Raw genomic sequence first — 22,461 nt, 5'->3', positions numbered from 1 at the left:
GAAAGATCATTACCACTCTGCTACTGATCTGATCAACCATTGTCTTATTAGAAAGTGAAGCAGGTTGTTGAATAGTGTAGCCTCCTTCTGCAGCTGTTTCTTATGAATGGAAAGGGTTATGACTATTTTCCAATGCAAACTTTGGTAATTATGTAAGACTGCAAATATTAAACACATTATTGAACTAATAATATTCTTTTTGCTTGCTCTGTTTGAAAGGGATGGCCAAACCTTATTTCTGCACTAGGTTTTGCCTATCGTATCTGGTATCAAATGGTATTTATTTTCTTTCTTCCATCCATCAATCAGTTTTCCATTGCTCAGGATATGCTTCACACATTCAGAGCACTCTGCTCTTTAAGTTGACATTATACTGTATATCTGTACGCAGCTTCAGGAGAGTGATAATCATCATATTCTTCTTCTCAGATCTTTCTTTGATTGTGTCTTCAGCATAACAATATTTGTCCTTTATAAGCCATTACTCATACCTGGAGAATCCAGGTATTTCACATTTGAAGTTATTATACGTGCCCTTTTATTTTCTGTCACTTGAAATGTAAAGTATAGCTAACGCTTGTATTGATTGTACAAGACCACAGATTAAATGACGCATCTGTGAAGACAGAGGATCTATCTTGGACCAAACATGTTGATGCAGTGACAAAGAAGGCACCCCGGTGGTCTCACTTCATTAGGAGTTTGAGGAGAAATGGTACATCACCAAAGACTCTTGCAAATTTCTCCAGATGTATGGTGGAGAGCATTCTGATTGGTTGCATCACAGCCTGGTATGAAAGCTCCAATGTGAGGATTGAAGGAGGCTGCAGGGGTTTGAAGTGATAGCCAGTTCCATCATGGATACAACCATCTCTCGCCATTGAGGACATCTTCAAGAGGGAAGACCTCATCAACACTAAGGACCCTCACCATCCAGGCCATGCTGTCTTCTCGTTACTACTACCAGGGAGGGGGTACAGGAGTCTCAGGACCCACACTCAACATTTTATGAACAGCTTCTTCCCCTCTGCCATCAGGTTTCTCAATGGTCTGTGAACCCATGAACATGTTATTCTTCTTTTGGACCATTAATTCATTTTTGTAACTTAGTAATTTTTATGTCTCGCACTGAACTGCAGACACAAAACAACAAATTTCACATCATATAAAACAGTGATAATAAACCTGAGCATACACAAAACGCTGGTGGATAATAAACATACACAAAACGCTGGAGGAACTCAGCAGGACAGGCAGTATCTAGAGAAATGAATAAAAGTTTCGGGCTGAGAGCCTCAGGTTTAGACACAAAAGGTCAACTGTTTATTCCTTTCCATTGATGGTACTTGACCTGCTGAGCTCCTTGAACATTTTGTGTGCATTGCTCTGGATTTCCAGCATCTGCAAAATCTCTTGTCTTGATAATAAGCCTGATTCTGATTCAATGAGATAAGCATGAATTGTATTTGGATTAAGTTCATGGTAAAAGTTCTAGAAATTCAACCTGACTAAGCTGTTTTCAAAGTTCATGCACTGACTTCTCTTGATCCTTTTCCAGTCTTTTTCATCTTTGTCTCCAATAATTTCTTTGAAAAGATAGGAATTCTGCTTCTAACTCTCCTCCAATTGCCTGGATTGACATTTATCGTTCCACTCAACAGTATTGCATTCCACAATCAACATTGTATTATTAAAATATATTGGAAATAGATTCTGCTTTGGATGTCTTTGCTGAAATATATTTAACATTCAAAACATGGAGACTGGTATTTTACGCAAGCTTTTTACAGATAGTGCTGGGTGCCTGGAATGTGCTGCCAGGGGTGGTGTTGAAGGCAAATACAAACGGGGTGTTTATGAGGCTCTTAGATAGGCACTTGAATGTGCAGAAAATGGAGAGATATGGACATTATGTCGACTGAAGGGATTAGTTTAGTCAGGCATTTAATTACTAGTTTAATTAGTTTGGCACTACATTGTGGGCCGAATCCTGTTCCTGTGCTGTACTGTTCTGTAGTCTACGTATTGTGTCAGAGGTTACAAAGCAAAAATATTTGAAGTGAGAACCCATTTTTCCTTTACATCGCCTATTCCAGTTTTGAAAACGTAGGCAACTGTTTCTCCCATTGCAAGCAGGTTGATTAAATTCCATAATGAAGCTGTCACCCTTCATGTTTATGGTCTGTCTGTATTTAACATTGCAGGTTGTTTTTCACAGAACTTTGGCAGATGTAAACAGGAAAGGCCACACTTTAAAAGCCAGTGCACAAATTGAAAACTTTGAAAGTACTCAGCAGGTCAGGCTGCATCTGTGGGAAAAGAAAGAGAGTCAAGATTTCTAGTTATAGACTCTTCATCAATTCTGATCTCTGATCTGAAACACTGTCTCAGCTTCTCTTCCCACAGGTGTAGCCTGACCAATATTTTCTGGTTTTGTTTTAGATTTCCAGCATCAGCAATTTTTAAAAAAACTTTGAAAGCCAAATGTTTTTAAAGATCAGATTAGCTTTATTTGGCACATGTACATTAAGACATCCAGTGAAATGTATTGTTTGCATCAACAACCAAAACAGTCCACGGATGTGTGGGTGCAGCCCGTAAGTGTCGCCGTACTTCTGGGGTCAACACGGCCTGTGACTCACTAAACGTAACCCGCAAGTGTCGTCATTCTTCTGGGGTCAACACGGCCTGTGACTCACTAACCCTAACCTGCACATCTTTGGAACGTGGAAGGAAACCGGAGCACCCAGGAGGAATGCACACATTCACAGGGAAATGTGTCAACTCTGTACAGAAGTTGAACCCGATCTCTGGTGCTGTAAAACAGCATGCTAAACACTGCATTACTGTACTACTCCTACAGCATTGTGTGGGGTCCAGGAAGAAAAGAAGTGTTTGCCCAATACTACCCCTCTCCCTCCCTTACCCAACATCTATTTCGCCATCCTAAATATCAGCTAAGCTCTCCAGCTCACAACATGATCAACGGTTACCCATCAAGGCCTCCCATCAGTACCTGGAGATGTCTTCCACCTTCTGCCTTCCAACACCAACAATCTGGCCCTTTGTCTTGATACAAATCCCTTCACTGGCAAACAATCTCCCAAATCTACCGCTTGTCCCTGCAGGTTTTGAGTTTGTGAAGCAGGCTGCCCAACCAAAGTTTCCAGTCTGCCAAATACAAAATACATAGCAGGAATCCCACTTAAAAAAAACACTGCAGCTGAAATTTTTGATAATTTAGGAATGTTTGCCGTGCTTGTCTTCCAACTTTGTTGTAACTTCTCTCCCCAATAACCACCCCTTCCTGACTATCCAAGTATCCTCGAGCTCCGAACAGAACTCAACTCTTGTTTAATTCAGCCCTTTATTTCTAACAGAAGAGTAGCACACAAAATGCTGAAGGAACTCAACAGTTCACAGTTCAAGGTAAATTTAATTATCAAAGTACATATATTTCAGCATATGCAACTTGTGGACATACAAGAATACTAGCCATAACACAATTAATGGAAGGCTGCCCATCTAGAGCATTCAACCAGATTGCAGAAGACAGAAAACTGCAAATACAAACAGAGGAAATAATAGTAATGAATAAATAAACAATATATATCAAGAACTTAAGATGAAATGTCCTTGAAGGTGAGTCCATTGGTTATGGGAACATTTCCAAAATGGGGCAAGTGAACATGAGTGAAGTTATCCTTTTTGGTTCAAGAAGTTGATGTTGAGGGGTAGTAACTGTTTCTGAATCTGGAGGTGTGAGTCCTGAGTCGCTTGTACCTTCTTCTTGAAGGCAACAGCAAGCAGCGAGAATGACCTAGGTGGTGGGGGTCCCTGTTGATGGGTGCTGCATTTCTGCATTTCATACAGATGTGATCAATGGTTTGGAGGGCAGGCAGGTCAAGTAGCATCTATGAAAAGGAATAAAGTATTGGTGTTTCGGGCTGAGACCCTTCCTTCCATAGTTACTACTTGACCTGCTGAGTGGTTCCAGCAGCTCGTTATTTGCTTTGTGTTTTTTTTTTAAGATCATTCTAGGTACCACTTTACCTTGCAAAGTTGTGGAATTATGCGAAGTGGAGTCCATGGAAATAGAAATTGAGGGGATGTGAAATGTACTGCTGACATTATTCAGTACTTCCACGCGAATATGTGAGTTGCATCTACGTGATGCTTCATTCTATCAGAACATCCCAAAGTGACTCACAAAGTATTTTCTGGATGGGTGGTCATTCTGATGATATTAGGACCCATGATGGTTAATTCATATACAACTCATCGTTGTATTATATATATGGGGCAGCACGGTAGAGTAGGGGTTAGCATAACATTATTACAATTGAATTCCACCATTCTCTGTAATGAGTTCATACATTCTCTCCATGATCATGCATGTTTCCTCCGAGTGCTCCAGTTTCCTCCCACATTCCAAAGACATCCAGGTTATGTGGTTAATTTGTCACATGGGCGAAATTGGGCTGTTACTGTGCTGTATCTGTAAATAAAATTAAAAGTATTGTGCTGATAGCATTAATGATAAGGAATAAATTTTTAGGCATTAACTACTAAAGATTCATATCCAACTTTTCTGATTATGTTTCCTTGTATTCCATTATTTTTTATAATTGCTTTGTCATATTAACTGGACATTGAAAGTGATGAGCCTTATTTGCTCCCAGGTTCATTTTATGTCCCTGAACTAATTCATTTCCTTTCACTGTGTACTTGTGACCCACATTTTGGCAGTCTACCACAGTGTTTTGCATTGATGTGTGTTAAATTCCATTTGCTGTTTGTCTGCCCAACTTCATAACCAATCTAAATCCTTAGCTGAATTTCCCCTCTTGATTACTTTTCTTAATTTAGTATTTGGCAAGCTCAGAGTTAGTTTTTGTATCTAGGTCATTCATATAAATTAGAAACAATAGGAGTCCAAATATTGACCCTGTGGAACTCCAATCCTCACTCTCCCTAGTCAGGCATTAAAATTCTGAGGAGTACCATCTGTTTCAAATTTTGCAAGGAGCTTATCTCATCCTAACTTCCAAACTAATTTCCTTTGGCTTTTAATGTAATTGGAAGTCTTTAATGCAGAATTCTGTCAAAAGTTATCCGATGGTCTGAGAAAACTACATTATTGCATAGAATTATATTAAATTTACTGCATAAAACAGGTTATCCAGCTAATCAGCTTGAGCCTATTATCATCTACACTTGCCTCCTACAAGTCTATTTAAACTAATCCTATCAATTCTTTTCTCCACGATTAACTTATCTTTCTTTCTCTTAGATGTATTTATGTTAATCACCTTAATCATTCTATGAAGCAGCAGGTTCACACATCGTAAAGACACTATTAATGAAGAAGTTTTTCCTTCAATCTTTACTGGATTTATTAGTAATGGTCTTAGATTAATTCATCATTGAGTTGTTAACCGATGAAACTCAACTATATCACCAACTGAATGCTACTCATCCATAGACAAATTCTCAATGATATTTCCATCACAAGTTGGAACATCTTCACTCTGTTGTTATTATCTACTTGCATCCTCAGGGACATTCCCAGAAGAGGCTGCTGCAATCTACACAATCTAACCACAAAGCTTCTGATGGCTCTCTACCACTCCATGGAGGAAATGGCTAGTGTTGCATGCAGTGGTAAAACTGAGATTAGTAAATCGGAGTGGCACAGTAGCATAGTGGTTAGCACAATGCATTACAGTACCATCGACCTGGCTTCAATTCCTGCAACTGTCTGTAATGAGTTAGTACATTCTCCCCGTGACCACATGTGCTTCCTCCTGCTCCAGTTTCCTCCCATAGTCCAAACGTATACCGGTTGGTAGGTTAATTGGTCATTGTAAATTGCCCCGTGCAATCTAGTAGGCTAGGGAGTTGCTGGCTATGCTGGATCTCAATACATAAATAAATAGAATGATTGTTGTGTGGACCCTTCAATTCAAAGGCAGCTATTTGGTAAACAGAGGACACAGATTTACAATGACAGGAAAAAAATTGCCTTGAGAAATGCAGGGACTATTTTTTTCATTTAGCTGCTTATGCATTGGCAGAACAAGCAATCATCAGTAATTTTTAGAAGACTATCAGATATTGAAACAGGCATTTGTTGAATTACGGGGAAATCTACGGGAATATGATAGAAACAGAAAACCTACAGCACAATACAGGCCCTTTGGCACACAATACTGGGCTGAACATGCACTTACTTAGAAATTACCTAAGGTTACCCATAGCCCTCTATTTTTCTAAGCTCCATGTACCTACCCAGGAGTCTCTTAAAAGATCCTATTGTATCCACCTCCACCACTGTTGCCGGCAGCCCATTCCACTCACTCACCACTCTGCATAAAAAAAACTAACCCTGACATCTCCTCTGTACCTTCTTCCAAGCACCTTAAAACTGTGCCTTCTCATCTTAGCCATTTCAGCCCTGGGAAAAAGCCTCTGACTATCCACACGATCAATGCCTCTCATCATCTTATACACCTCTATCAGGTCACCCCTCATCCTCCGCTGCTCTGAGGAGAAAAGGCCGATGATGAATTGGACAAATATTTTGAGGAGCCAACATATAGGCACAAAGTACCAAATTGCATCTTTCTGTACTACACTATGTACAAGCTGCACAACTAAAGTTAGAATTGGAATCTGGATTTAGGAAATAAAATTTCAAACTGGTGCCAGATTAAATGATAATTAGATCAAAGTTGAAATTGCTTTGGAGAAAAAAACTGCTCATCGCACTTTGTGGTTTAAATCTGCAATTGCTATTGAAGTATTTCTGCAACTTCATTAGTGCTGTTTTTATGATCCCTTTGAGTCTCATAACAGATATATGAAATTTTTAATTAGGGATAATGTATGATCTAGAAATGAAATTCATCCCAGAAAATGGCCATGGTTTCATATTTTGTAAATTAAAGAGCGTAATTTAAGTTGACCTAGTAATAAGGAACAGTTAAGGTGTGTGATAATTAGTACTCTTCTTCCAACAGGTGGTAATTAAACCTTATGCTCCTTGCATGTTGATTATGCTGAAATAACCTGAAGCTACAGTCTACTTACTTGAGTTACACCATCAGTAACCATTGATTATTTGAAGCAGAATTAAGTAAGATAAGGATTAAATCAGAAATAACCTGTGTCCGGTATCCGGTGTTCCTGATGCAGACTCCTTTACATTGGTGAAACCCGTTGTAAATTGGAGGGCTGCTTTGTCGAGCACCTCCGCAACATCTGCCACAAGCGGGACGTCCCGGGGGGCAAACATTGTAATTCTGATTTCCGTTTCGATGTGTCGGTTCAAGGCCTCTGTGTCGAGTTGAGGCCACCCTCAGGGTGGAGGAGCAACACCTGTCTGAGTAGTCTCCAAACTGAGGGTATGAACATCGACTTCTCTTTTATTCTAATTCCATGCTTCGCTCTGACCTTTTACCTCTTCTCACATGCCTATGACTTCCCCATAGGTCTCCTCCTCCTTCACTTTCTCCTGTGGTCCACTTTCCTCTCCTACCAGATTCCTTCTTCTCCAGCTCTTGACATTTCCTGTCTGGCTTCACCGATCACCTCCCAGCTAGCCTCTTCCTCCTCCCTCCACCTTTTTATTCCGGCATCTTCCCTCTCACGACTGTTTGTTCATTTCCATCTATGCTGCCTGACCTGCTGAGTCCCTCCAGCATTGTGTGTGTGTTGCTCCAGAAATAGCCATTTTGTATTCCTAGGCCAGAGTTGAGTTTTAATGTTTGTTTTTTGTGTAAACAATTGGTCCTTTTCCTTATTGTGAGGAAGACTGTACTTTGAAACCAACAGAGTTTTATTTGCTGAGAGCAGTTTGGTTTTGTTTCCTTTCATATTATTGTACATTATCCTACAGTTTCTACAAAAGGTGCGATCTGGAGATATTACCAAATAGAATGCTGTCCGTACTACTCTGGGTATGAGGTCTGAATTAATGCTCAAGCAAATGCGATACAAATTCTTACCCTTTCTGTTAGCTATAAGAGTTCATACTGAAATTTGTGCAATTTTAGTCCCATGCCATATAAGAGTATTTAGATAACTCCGTAAATAATCATTCCTTCCTCAAGTCCAATTTCTCAATTTCTGTTGGTCTATTTCAGTTCACCATCATGCCAGCTAATCCTCTAGATACTAGCCAGAAGTTTGCAAAATAAATTATAATATTAACCTTCTGATTTAAGTGTGTCTATTGTCTACGGAATTAAAATGTGGTGAGCAAATGAACAATAAATTTGTCATTGGATTGATTGAACTTAACATCCAATATAATAGCATTTATGCATTGCACCCTGCTTTGGGAATTCAGTCCCTTTTTAAAGTCAATAGATTTGAATTTCAGGCATTGCACAGATGCTACTATATTGCACAACTAGCACTTTTGATCTAGGATCAAATGTAGAGGTTGAGAGTCCATTATATCAGTCAATCTATTACACTGCTACGCTTGAAGTCAGTCAATCCTTTCCACTAAGCCTCTGTATCTTTAATGATGCAGAGACTGACCTGCTCCCAGTGGTATCCTCTACCTTCTGGCAATGTGAAATAACATCCTACAGTGACTTGCATTGTATTCTTTTGGTTTGCCTCATTACTTTGGGAGGAGTGCTTCATTAGTCAGCTGATTTCCTGAATGCATGAAAACTCAGGAAAAGAAATAAGGCACTTTCCCCCTCAGACCTGTTCCACCATTCAAGCATATTATGTCATACCTTCATTCTCCCATATCCCTTTAATTTTCAGCAATGTCTTTAATACTAGCCAGCGAATCAGGCAATCCTACTTTGACTCTTCTGCCGATATTATCCATTCTTCTTCTTGAAAACTTCATTTCAAGGGATTACAGTTGTACGAACTATCCTTATAGGTAACCTGAGGAACTTGTGCATTATTCCAGAAAACCACACTGTAGCAAAGCCTTCCCTAGCTTTGTTACTTAAAAACATTTGTATGGAATTGCAGATATAAACCATATTAGTGAAGATTTAGATGGGAGAGAAGAGGAGGAAGTAACAAATGTCTGTTATTAATAAAGAAGAAATCCATTTTTCATTTGCAGGTGTATAGTTATTATATTTAACCACGTAAGTCATTTGCAGCCATCTTTAGGGTATTCCTGGTGAGACCTTCAGTGTCTTTGATAAATTGAATGAATACTCTTGTCATTTAGATAATACGCCTCAGGAAATCCAAAAGAAAACTTGATGATATCTTGTTCCTTCAAATTATAGAGTGATCTGTTCCTAAATACAGTTTAAGCTTAGCTTCTCATTATTGAGAACATAAAAGGTTAAATATTCAGTGATTAGATGGTAGAATCAGCTTAGGTAAGGCATTTAGAAGTTTAGTGACAGCTCAGTAGAATAACAAGGTAGGTATCTATATATAAGTCTTCAACACAAAGTATCCTGGGAAAATCTAATTCAACAAATCTTGGAGCAGGCCCAGCAATAACAATGCATTGCATTCAATTGTATTGTTCTGTTGCAGATTTCTCCATAGACTTCATTGGCCCATGTCCAAATATTTCTCCAATGTGAGTCAAAAATGTAGGATTTCAGATTCAGCTCCAATTAAGAGCAAATCCTTTTCAAGTACCAAGGCTTAATTTGTTTTTTTTTAATCGTCATAAATCTACAGAACAAATGTATAGCAGCATCTTTGCCATTAACTTCATGATAAGAAAGGCAAGTATCAGAGGGTGCAGAGAGTCTGCAGCAAGATATAGATAGATGTAGTGAGTGGGCAAAGGTCTGATAGATGGAGTACAAAGTGGTAAATACGAGGTCATCCCCTTTGGAAGGAAAATAGAAGATCAGATTATTATCTGAATGGCAAAAGATTGCAGCATGCTGTGGTGCAGAGGGACTCAAAGTACTTGTGCATGAATCACAAAAGGTTGGTTTGCAGATGCCACAGATGATCAAGAAGGCAAATGGAATATTGGCTTTGACTGCAGGAAGGATTGATTTTAAGAGCAGGGACTTTATGCTGCAAATGTGCAGGATACTGGTGAGGCCACAGCTGGAATATTATGTGCAGTTCTGGTCTCCATAGCTGAGGAAAGTTATACCAACTTTGGTGGTGGTGCAGAAATGGTTCACCCGATTGTTTCTGAAGACAAGGGAGTAATCTATGAGGAGAGATTAAGCCACCTGGGACTGTACTCAATGGAATTTGCAAGACTGAGAGGGGATCTTAAAGAGACATATAAAATTATTAAAGGGATAGATAAGATAGAAGCAGGAAAGATGTTTCCACTGGTAAATGAGATTAGAGCTAGGGGATAAATGAAGAATAGATTTAGAACAGAGATGAGGAAAAACTGTTTTTCCCAGAGATCAGTGAATCCGTAGAATTTTCTGCCCAAGAAAGCAGTAGAGGCTACTCATTAACAATATTTACGACACAGTTAGATAGACTTTTTTCATAGCAGGGAATTAAGGGTTATGGGGAAAAGGCAGGTAGATAGAGTCCGTAGCCAGATCAGCCATGATTTTATTTAATGGTGGAGCAAGATTGATCGGCCAGATAACCTAGACCTGCTTCTATTTCTTGTGTTTCTTATGTTTTAATGCAGTAAAAACAGAGGCAAAGATTATAAATTAAAAGCAGTAGTTTCAAAGAATAAACCTGCAAGTGTTTGACTTGGTCCATCACCAGATAATAGTAATAGAAATCAAGTTAAATTTAAGGTAGATTTTGCTATTTAAATCACTGGGTGTGGTGTAATGTTTTCAGGCTAGGGAGAGGGGAGACTACAAGGTTTCCCGAATCCTTGAGTTTTAATGGCAGTGGACAATATACTAAACAATCATAGGTACTCAATTTCAAAGTACAATTTATTATCAAAGTATGTATATATTACCATAAACAAGCTTGAGATTCATTTTCTTGCAGAAATAAAATCACATTTATGAAAAACTACACATAAACAAAGACTGACAAACAGCCAATGTGAAAAAGAGGATGGATTGTACAAATACAAAAATACTGGGAACATGAGTTTCTGAGATTGTACATAACAGACAATCTCACCTAGTTCCTCCACACCACCTCTTTGGTCAAGAAAGCAGAGCAGCATCTCCACTTCCTCAGGAGTTTGAGGCGAGTGAAACTTACTCCTTCCCCCATCCCCACTCCCATTTTAAGCAATTTTTACAGGACGACCATCCAGTGTCCTGACCAGATGCATCACTATCTGGTACAGGAATTGCAAGGCGTCTGACTGCATATCCCTACAAAGGATTGCAAGGACTGCTGAGAAGAACATCTTCCACCAGTTGGAGATAGTGCAGGGCCCTTAGTATTGTCAATGATCCCTTCCATCCGACCAACAATCACTTTGACTCCTTACCATCAAGCAGGAGGTACCATAGCAATAGAATAAGAACTTTTGGCTAGTCGGTTAGTTCTTCTTAGGTGGAGAGATGTTGCCCCACCCACTCATGCTCAATGGCTTAATGATATTATGTCCTGCTTAGACCTTGAAAAGATTCATTATGGTATTCACTTCTTAATTCAGACATAAAGCTTTATGAATGGGGACCTTTTCTTGAATATTTTCACAATTCCTCTTTAGATTAAAGGTTTATCCTTTTTTTTGTACGACAATCTCTTACTTCCATCTTTTTTTCTGGTTAAGTTTTTTTTAATGTGAAATACATTATAGTTTAGGTAGTAGGCATTATACTTTTTTATATTTACAGTTCTGTGGTAATGAAAGCTTTGATAAACTTCTTTACATTGTTATGGTTGGCTTGGAGTTTTGTGGGGTGAGGGTGGGGAGGATACTAACTTTATATGATTTCATTTTGGGTGCTTTTTCTGTATTGTTATGAATTGAACGTTTGTCTTGTGTTGCATAAATCTCCATTTTGTTGGTGGGTTTTTTTCTGTTGTAGCGTGGAAACTTTTTTAAAAATTAATTAAATAAGAACTGTTAGGATGGAAAAAAGCTTCCCCCCCCCACCCCCCCCCCCCACACTGTAAGACTACTGAACTCCCTGCTACCACCCAGATTTCATTATGTATGAAATGCCAGTAGCATTTTACTGTCTACTTTTAAACTATTCACAAATACACATTATTATTTCTAAATTTATTAGTGGTAATATTACTTTATGAGTTATGTGGCTGAGTTACAGTAGATGGACTGTGTTGTGAATCTTAGTCTAGAGGAACGTTGTTTTGCTTGGTGGTTTATTGAATGACAACAAACTGAACTTGAACTTGTAAAGAGTCCTTGAAAGTAAGTCTATCAGTTGTAGAATCCATTCAGAGTTGTGGTGAGTAACGTTATCCATACTGGTTCGGGAGCCTAATGGTTAAAGAGTCCTTGAAAGTGAGTCTGTCGGTCGTAGAATCCATTCAGAGTTCTGGTGATTGAAGTTATCCACACCCGTTCAGGAGCCTAAAGGTAATAAGTGTTCCTGAACCTGGTGGTGTGGGACCAAAGGCTTTTATACTTCTCGCCCGATGGTAGTAATGAGAAGAGAGCAAGGCCCGAATAGAGATTGTGTTTGATGATAGATGCTGCTTTCTTGTGGCAGCACCTGCAAAGGATTGGCTATATCTACCACTTTCTATAAACTTTTCTATTCCTGGGCATTGGTGTTTCCATATCAGTCCCTGATGCAACCAGTTAGGATACTCTCCATTGTGCATCCAAAGAAGTACTTTGGGTAGTTAAAGTTAATCCATCCAAAATAGGGAGAGGACTGTCAGGCGTTTCGAGGTTGTTTTGTATTCTGAAAATTTCTTTAGTGACTTTGGACCTCCAGAGAGAAACAAGAAATTTTGCTATTACTTTTTAAAAACGTTCTTCTTGAATTTTTGCCCTTACCATCACTGCCAAAGTAAATCAGTCACCTGACTTGGCAAAAATAGATGATATTTCTGAACAAAATTCAATTGCATTTTTCATTTAAAAGTGACATTTGTGCCTTCTGCGCCATTATTTGCAAGCAGGGGGCAGTACACCCACTGGTGATATTCTGCGATTTGTTTTAATCTGCCATTCTTTGTTTACCTTCCTTGACATGGTTCTTGCAACACTTTGTGCCATTTAACTGACACAAACATCACACTCATTGAAAGTGCTGTTGCTGCTGATAACAATACTCTTGAAGCACTTTTTTTCCCTAATTTTCTTTTCTATATTGCGATATTTGTCTTCTATTGTCATTTAACTTACCATATACTCCAGCTTTTAAAATGTCAAGTGAGTCAATAGCTGGAATGATGACCACAGGGAGGCTCTTCAGTATTTTTTTCTTGATCGTGCCACATAAATAAAATGTGACTAAAATAACAGAGCATAAAAAGGCTGTTTACAGAGTGATGACAATGGTGGCAATGTACTGAGTCACGGGATGCAGATTTTAAGCGAATCTCTCACATGGGAGTTCCCATTCTTGACTCTGCAATTGTGGGATCACAACAAGTAAAGGCCATCCAGTTCTCTCTCTGTTCTCCCATCCAAAACAGAAGCAAAGAGACAATAATCTCTCAATATGTTATGCAGAGGGCATTTAAAAAAAAGCCTGCAAGTAGCCAAGTACTCTGAAGCAAACAGAGGCCTGAGATCAGACAGTTTCAAATATGCAAAAGATCTCCATAGGCAATAATTATTTTGTTAACATGGTCACCACCTTTAGGCAATGCTTTGTGCAGCCAGCTGCATTCTGGTATTGCAGTGACATTTGGTAAGGTAAGCCCCAGAATGAAATGGTTCAAGTGAATGCAGTTTTAGCTACATCTGCAAGCTCTGTCAGCTTTTGCACAACAGAAACATCTTTGTTAATAATTTCATTAAAGAAGAACATTTCTAATCCCTTAGCCGTAGTAGATAAATTAAACTATCAATGAATAATAGTAAATAAGGAAAATACTGAAATTATGCATTTTGGATGACATCACTGAAGTAAAATATTAAATGCCAGGTACAATTTTTCCAGACTGAGATAACCCATGGATACTTGTATGTGGAACAATACAAACAAAATGCTGGAATCACTCATTGGGGTTAGGCAGCATCTATGGAAGGAAGTGAATAGAGGGCTGAAACCTGTCCTGCGTCTCCCTGATTTGTGAGGCATTTGAGGGTACATGATGGAATAGAAAAAGCTGCATTCAAGCCATTGGATTTCCATGTAAATATTCAGTCTAAAGAAAGGAAAGAGATGAAGGAAAACTTCTCTTTGTTTATTGAGCTGCCTATTACAGATAAACCAAAGCAAATGAAAGTAAAGATTTTACTATATCTTACTAGTCACAAGGGTAAAGAATTGTAGCAGACTATACTGAACTAAGAAAGTTTCAGGGAATATCTGTGAGGATGCAGAGATACAACAGTATTCTCTGCAACCCATACAGATGTATTTGCTGTTGACACACTTAGCCAAGGTAAGCTCAAGGACGCAACAGATGCCCAGTGAACTGACCTTGAGACAGAACAGTGAGACACATTGCAACCTCTCAGTAGCTCATGAATTAGGTTGACATGGCTGTCAGACAAGATGATATGATCTAGTTCTTGAAGCACATGTTTCAGATGAGATGGAATCAGACGGTCTGTTGTTGAACCTATTCTTGCACTATCTTTCCACATGAGAGATTAACTGGGCATTCTATGTGACCTGACTGTCAGGGATGCAAGGTCAATTGAGATAAAATAAAAAATGTTCAAAAAAGGGAGTAAGAGATTGCCTCCAAAGAGCAGGAGGAAATGTCTGCTGGCTAGGGATGAATGGAGACATCAGGGACTGTGTGGAGAAATGTCAGACCTGCAAATCTCTGGAAAGCCACTAGACAAGGAAGTATTTCATTCCCATCAGACCCTGAGAATAAGTCAGGTCAGATCTATTTCACCTGGATGGGAAAATGGATTTTTTTTAAATACAATTTTTGGGAGATAAACCTCAGAAACCACCTAATTACTGTGAATATTTTGCAAGTTTAAGTAGTCGGATATGGCATTACTTTGGTGCTAATCAGGTAATGGATCACAGTTCACAGCCAACAGTTTGTGAGATTTCTGAACAAGTGGCAGACAACTTATTCTCTGCAGAGTAAGGGAAAGACAGGCAGACCTGTGACAGACAAGGATTATTTGTAGAAGTCTAAATCATCACAGTCATATCTATTCCAAGCATCTTGCCTTTCTGCATTACCCCATCACAAGGGATGGTGAGAAGTCTTCCACAGACACTTTTTTATTCATTTATGGGTATGGATGTCATTGGCAATGTTAGCATTTTTTGCTATCCCTCATAGCCTCAGAGCTGAGAGGATATTTGAGAATCAGTCTCAGTGCTGGATCCAGAGATACATCGAAACCACGGTAGATTTAACTCCCTGGCTGTCCTGATGGGGCTCAAACACACACCAAATAGTTATTAGTTCAGTGACCTGATCACTTGACTATAGTATTCAACTCATCTTCTCAATATTGTCTTTATTTGCATGACAGGTCTTCATTGGCTGTTGGTGCTGATGCATCTTTGTTATTTTATGTATAACTTTTTGTAACATCCTGTTGTATTTCTTTTTTCCTGTAAATGCCTGCAAGAAAATGAATGTCTAGGTAGTATATGGTAACATTAGCCAGCCAGTGGTGTAGTGGCATCCGCACCGGACTTCCACCTGAGTGGTCGTGGGTTCAATTCCAGCTGTCTCCTTGCACGCTTTCCATGTGTGCTGGGTTGAGTGTCAAGCTAGCAACTCAGCCTCATGGAAAACAGACAAATGCTAAAGATACAGCAAGGATGCCGCCTGATGTGTCACAGGGTGCAGAGAGAGGAACAAAAATGTATGGTAACATATATGCACTTTTGTAATACATTCACTTTGAATTTCAGTTGTAAGAGAGAGAAATGTGCAGTTACCAAGTCAGGGAAATAATGGACTGATACAGTGGGCCCAGCTGGGGAAGTTAGAGGGAAGGAGAAAAATTAAATAGAGAATCGATTTAATCTCAAAGATAGGAATTTTAACTTGACAGATTTACCACCTTTTCTCAGTGTGATGAGGACAAAACAATGACCTCAGAAAAACTGAGAACAAAACGCAATTACTGAATACTAACAATTTCCTCAGGGAACAAACTGGAGGGAGCAATTGGCTGCAAGACACAGTCAATGAAGCATAATTACCTAAGCATTCTGGATTAATGTCCATTGCTCTAAACATGGTTGGATTTTTTACATTTTAAGGTCATTACTATCTCTACAAATTTAGCTACTTGTAAAATCTCAAATTAAAGTTCATAGTATGTTACAATTGTTATGAATATACATTCATATTTACAAAAATGAGAAGCTATGGAGTAGTAAGGATTCCAATACATTACCCATACTTTTCATCTATTACTTAAATTCATCAGAAAACAAATCATTGGCCAAAATGGTATTTAAAATTAATATTGTTTATGTGGATAGAAGCATACATCGCAGCCATTTTCAGTGCAATATATATCCATACAGCTCATGTTCTCAGTATTATTTTTTTTTTGAGTTTGCTTGCTTTTACACACTGGTTGGTTGTCAGCCTTTATGTGTAGTTCTTCATTGATTCTCTTGTATTTCTCTGTTTTACTGTGAATGCCTGCAAGAAAATGAATCTCAAGGTTGTCCATGGTGACATGTACCGTACATACTTTGATAATAAATTTACTTTGAACTTTGAATTCTGGTGCCATCTGCAGTGCCTTATCGAGCTGAGTTTAATAAACATTACATCCAATAGTCTACCTTAAATGTAGACATAAATAATAGTTTAAAAATTACAATTATACTGTATACATAAATCTTTTTTCCCTTCCTGTCAACAGTACAATTTGTTATCTTACTGTCATATATCTTACCCGAGATAAGATTCAGATTACATACCCACACCTTCAATATTTTTGCCTTTATGACGTTGTCTCAATTTTCCCTGCCTTAACTCTCTACTACTGAGTCACTCCTCTGTGCTTTTGTTATCTCCAGACACTATTATAACATGGCTGACCTCCCATGTTTTATCCTCTGTAGACCTGATGGGTTGGGAATTGTATCCCATTTGGAAACCTGATGTGTTGAGCAACATAGGGACCTGAAATTGCGCACAAAAGCTGCCTTATGTCCTGGTCTTCGGTGCAATGGGAACATCAGTGATGTTAGTACCTTCGTCTACAAAAATACTTTAAGTACCTATGGATTTGTGTTTAGTTTTCTCTCTTAACCTGTGGGTTTAAATCCCACATTCTCGTTGAGCACAGAGAGAGAAAAAACATAGTCTGGCTCCAACAAAGTTGAAGAATTAACCTTTGAGATGAGATGCACAACAAGCTTCACCTGCGCTCTCAGGTGGACATTAAAGACTCGATGGTACGTTCATGAAGAAAAGTAAAGGAGTTATTCCACTGTTCTGCTGAATATTAATCCCTTGTACAGGATTAATGAAACTGGTTACCACATTGCTGATTATTTTAGTTTGCTGTACATGTACCGTCTGCCACATTTCCCTCGTTACTATCATAGCTGCATCCCTAAGACATATTGTGACATCTTGAAGTTGCAGAAGGTGCTATAGAAATGCAATTATTATTTTCCTATTACCAAGAGAATTAATCAGTGATTAGCAGTGGTGTTATATCGTGAATTATTTACAACAGATGCAAAAACCTTATGTGTTTTCTAAGCTAACAAAGAAAAGCACCCACCACACCCCATCACCAACTGTCCTTAAAAATTGTTGTGCTCTTTTACTGTTTAAATATAGAAATTGACTTATGGCTGCACATCCAAAACAGCAGGAGAAACCAACCAGACTTCTAAGTGCACCGAAGATATTACAAACAACGGACATAATTTTGACCATAACACTTCTATTTGTGTAACGTTTATTTATGTATTTATTTGTCCTCCTTTTCTTCCTTTGGCCTTTTCTCCTTGGAGCAACAGAAGATGAGATGTGACCTGATAGAGGTGTAAAAGATGATGACAGGCATTGATTGTGTGGATAGTCAGAGGGTTTTTCCCAGGGCTGAACTGGCTAACATGAGGGGGCTTAGTTTTAAGGTGCTTGGAAACAGGTACAAAGGGATTGTCAGAGGTAAGTTTTTTACACAGAGAGTTATGGGTGTGTGGAATGCACTGCCAACGATATTGGTAGTGATGGATATAGTAGGGTCTTTTAAGAGACTCTTAGATAGGTACATGGAGCCTAGTAGAATAGAAGACTATATGGTAGGATAATCCTAGGCAGTTTCTAGAGCAGGTTATATGGTTAGCACAACATTGTGGGCTGAAGGGCCTGTAATATGCTGTAGATTTCTATGATTCTATGATTTTTAATTATGATAAAATGTGGAATAGACACTTCGAGCCGTGCTGCCCAGCAACCCCCGATTGAACACAGGACAATTTACAATGATCAATGAGCCTACCAACTGGTATGCCTTTGGACTGTGGGAGGAAACTGGAGCACCTGGTGGAAACCCATGCGGTCACAGGGAGAACGTAGAAGCTCCTTACAGACAGTGGCATTAATTGAACCCGGTCAATGGTACTGTAAAACATTGTGCTAATCATTATGCTACTGTGCCGCCCTATTGTACATGCATCAAATGTAGTAAATGTAAGTGCCTTTGAATCCCTAAGTGAAACTGTCATTCATAATAATGATAATTACCAATAATTAATATCCCAGATCAGTCCTGGCTTTCTTGCCTGTTTTCCACAAAGTTTATTAACTCAGGCCTCGGGTCCCAAAGTGAAGCACAAAATCTTTACTGACTCTTCCACATAAAGATAACTTTTACATTGTCAAGCATTTTCTCAATTGGATTAGATTTTAAACTGAGGTCCTCTCTACTGTCTAGCAAATTGTTAGAGGACTATCAGTGTGTATGCTTTGGGAAGGAGGGAAGCGACTTATTGTGCTGTTGTTGTTTTGTTGTTGTTGCTATTGCTTGTCTTGTTCTGCGAACATTTTGGGCATACTATATTCAAGCCAGCATATGCAGCAACACTTGCGGGCTGCCCCTGGCTCATTGTTAGGTTGTGCTGGTTGTTAACACAAATGTCACATCTCCATGTATGTTTCAATTACCTTGTGATAAATAAATGAAGCTGAATCTGAATTCTGAATTGCTATATCACAGTGCTGTGCTCTACAGAAACAATGAGTTCTTCCACTATTCCTGGATTCAATAAAATGTGAAATTTGGTTATGAAAACATTTGTAGCTTTCATAACCAAATTAACTACACTGTTAAAGTTTTACATTGGCTCTGTAGGATATGAGACAATCCATAAAAGAATATAAATTCTGATTTTATTTCCTGCAAATTTGGAGTAATTTGACTGTAATAAAACTTGTGAAATAGTTGCCGTATGTAATATTTTTATTGCTAATTTCATAGCTTTGAACACAAGGCTATCAAATTGTTCATACCCAGAATTTTAAAATGATGTCTCTGGATGTGTTATCTTTAGTGAGAAAACAATCTGAATTCATTGAACCAGGACAAAAGGTTGTTTAAATAAAATTTGTTTGGAGATGAAGTTGCAGGACTTCAAAGCAGATAAGACATTCCCCAGTGTATTTTTGAATTATCTATTCTTAACCACTTTGAGTGGCTGCAGTTATGCAAGGTTGAGACACCTGAACCAGTAGAGATACAGGTGAGAATGTTTATCATGATATTTGAGGACGCACACTGAGTTTGTAATATCGTGTTTTTGTGCACTGGTTCATGAAGTTTTTTTAAATCTCAATCCCATGTTTAAATTGAACATTTAAAGAACACAGAGAACTGTTATTGTTCCCTATCCTTGTTTCCAGCTGTAAAACCTATCAAATGATCTTAACTTGTGAAAGGTTAATCTTTCACCTTGCAGCACAAGAAAATGTTGAAAGTTGAAATCACTATTTCTTTTTTTCATTTTCCAGATTATTGTATTTTTTGATGCTTTATTTAGATTTCCTTCTTTTCTTACAATGTTTCCCAACAACATCCTGACCCCACTGCAGAATTTGGTAAAGGAAAACAGGTGTAATACTTGGGGGTGGTAGGGACAGGCGCTGAAAGAATCTCACATTGAATTTTGACACCAACTCCCCACTCTTCCTTCCTCCATTCCCCATCACAACCCCGCCTCCCAAAGTACATACAGCTAGACTACTGAATAATTCTCATCAAAATTATCTTGTCAATATTCCAACTAGTAAAGTTCATCACAGGTGGCATGTTGGCATCCAGCACAACTTGTGTCCATGAAGATAAAAATGCTAGCTTAGTCGGTTTAGCATGTTCTACCTTCTCTGAACATCGAAAGGGATTGAAAGATGTCTCTGAAAGCAAAAATCATTGGTGTGGTTAATGTCATTTTATGGCTAATGGAAATTTTGATTGTTTTTTTGATTTTGAATATCCAATTTATTATTAGTACATCCTATACGGCAGTCAACTACTACAGGAGACTGTAATCAAGATCCTGCAGTTGTTTTTTTTCCATGACAATTTGCTGATAGGGAAAGCCTAGCAGTACATTTTCCCTCTTTAAATGGCCTTTTGCAATGCTTGCTTAACTCAAAATGGTCCACTAAAAGAGTATTTCACCTGAAAAATGAACTGCAAACTATCTAAGTTTACAACCCAATTCGATCATTAGGCATCACACACATAATGCTGGAGGAACTCAGCAGGCCAGGCAGCGTCCATTACTTCAGAATCAGAATCAGAATCAGAATCAGGTTCATCATCACTGGCGTGTGACATGAGAGTTATTAACTTAGTAGCAGCAGTTCAATGCCATACATAATATAGTGAACAAAAAGGATAATAATAAATGAATCATATTCAGTATACTTTATATAGTATATGTATATTGAAAAGATTAAAAATCGTGCAAAAACAGAAATGCTCACCTATTACCTATCACCTAGTGTTTCTCTCTCCTCTCCCCCACCTTTTAAATCTGCTCCTTATCTTTTTTTCTCCCATCCTGCCAAAGGATCTCGGCCGGAAACACTGACTGTACTTTTTCCCATTGATGCTGCCTGGCCTGCTGAGTTCCTCCAGTATTTTGTATGCATTGCTCAGATTTCCAGCATCTGTAGATATTCTCTTGTCAATCATAAGCATAACTTTTACCCCATCATCATCTGAAGTTTTTATAGCCAGGGGTGGTAATGGGGTCATGCTCCCACTACCTATTAAATGCTCCCAGTGCCGTGTGCCCCGAATAGCCCCTGACAATGAAATCCAGCTCTTGTCCTTCATATGTGGCTTAGATGCTAAGCCCAGCGGAACTGTTTCTACAGACAGGAGAAGGGGCAAAGGTGGGTTACTGGCACTTTAAAACCAGGTGCTTCGGCCAGATGGGGCTCATTAGCCTGGTTTGCAGCCCATCTAAGAGAAGGAAACGGATCTCAAACCTCCGCTACCTTGCAGCTATACCCACTCATGGGGAAGGCTTTGGGAATAAACCCGAAGGGAAAAGTCCGGAGCTGGATTCCCTAAGGCAGTCCTGTGTTGAGTTCAACACTGACTGGCAACTCCTGCGACACTGCTGGTGCCAAACTGTATAAGTCCGCTGTTCCTTTGGGTACATCAGCTGTGTGGAGAGGGGGAGCTTGCTACATGGGCTACAGTTTGCTCTCCATATTGTCCTGCCCTGGCTTGTGTAGCTCGACAGCAAGGACACAACATCCATAGTTGACCCGGACTGATGATGAAGACAGGAAAAGATCAACACCCATTAAGTAAGTCTATTCGATGTGAAGATATCTCCCTTTTTGGTATTTACCAATTGGGACAAACAGCATTCCACAATTACTGCCACAATTATTACTATATAGAAGTAAGGTGGTTTTACTCTGAATCAATGTAGCTTAAAAAGATCATATTCTTACATTTGTGCTCCAGTTTCTGTCAGTATTGAAACTGAACAGGGAAGCACGCTCCTATAATTAAAACTGTTCAAAATGCTCAATGTAGTCCCTTTGTTATATTTCCTTCAGAATCTGCTTATTACTCTGACATCTACCTCAGCTTGTTAAGAACAAGTGTGGCTCCTCATTAACCCAATTGTTTCTTCACTCCGTGCAGCCTGCACAGTTTAATTTGAGTACTCTTTAGATTTCCATGGTGAAAAATTAACTGCTTTAGAATTTTCAGCTTAAAGTCCAGTAAGTATCTATGTGTGCTTGGAGAATAAAAGATAGCAAGGAGTTGGTTACAAGTCAGTAACAGATGAAGGGGTTCTGATGATGACATAAACCACAGGTGCAAAGCTTAAGTAGTTTATCAATGTCATCTGAACCCCCGAGATATGAGGTTGCCTTGAAATAAATTCCTAAATAGGCGATTATTTGTGATCTAGATAAAAAGATAAATGCTCAGCATTGGGAAAAAAAGACCAGCAT

General features: G+C 38.8%; 1 protein-coding gene across 13 annotated transcripts in view; it reads left to right on the top strand.

The window, feature by feature from the left end:
- The window catches only part of tenm2a (teneurin transmembrane protein 2a), a 2,964,155-nt gene that overhangs the window by 2,677,263 nt on the left and 264,431 nt on the right, over positions 1–22,461 (top strand). The window lies entirely within an intron of this gene.

Source organism: Hemitrygon akajei, chromosome 15 (assembly GCF_048418815.1).
Source record: "Hemitrygon akajei chromosome 15, sHemAka1.3, whole genome shotgun sequence".
NCBI lineage: Eukaryota > Metazoa > Chordata > Chondrichthyes > Myliobatiformes > Dasyatidae > Hemitrygon > Hemitrygon akajei.
The sequence above is the reverse complement of the archived record's forward strand: the minus strand, read 5'-3'. Positions and strand labels throughout refer to the sequence as shown.